This window comes from Penaeus monodon, chromosome 28 (genome assembly GCF_015228065.2).
Source record: "Penaeus monodon isolate SGIC_2016 chromosome 28, NSTDA_Pmon_1, whole genome shotgun sequence".
Lineage (NCBI taxonomy): Eukaryota > Metazoa > Arthropoda > Malacostraca > Decapoda > Penaeidae > Penaeus > Penaeus monodon.
In genome coordinates this window covers 6487421-6487709 of record NC_051413.1, presented here as the reverse complement: position 1 = coordinate 6487709, position 289 = coordinate 6487421, and the positions used below count along the sequence as shown (strand labels likewise).

General features: G+C 37.4%; 1 protein-coding gene across 1 annotated transcript in view; it reads right to left on the bottom strand.

Moving 5' to 3' along the window:
* LOC119591330 (glutamate receptor ionotropic, kainate 2-like) overlaps window positions 1-289 on the bottom strand; it is a gene marked incomplete at both ends in the record, with an annotated part of 143921 nt that overhangs the window by 32719 nt on the left and 110913 nt on the right.

The window sequence follows — 289 nt, the reverse complement described above, 5'->3', positions numbered from 1 at the left end:
GCGGAAGATCATGTTTTAGCCCAAAAAGCCTTCTTGCTCTGAACTGACTTTTTTATGGAGGAAAGTGACTTTTGAAACTAATGATTTTCTCCTGTGTTTCTTCTCAAAACAACTTGACAAATTTGGCTTAAGGGGGAAAAGGCTGGCCAAAGGAGGTACATACGGGTCAGTTTGAGATTCGAGGGAAAAAAAGGAATTGAGAAAAGTAAATATCATCTCAAAATGGAGAAGAAAGTAGTGAATAAACGAGTAATGGCGGAAATAACAATAGTTTATTTGCGAATTTCGC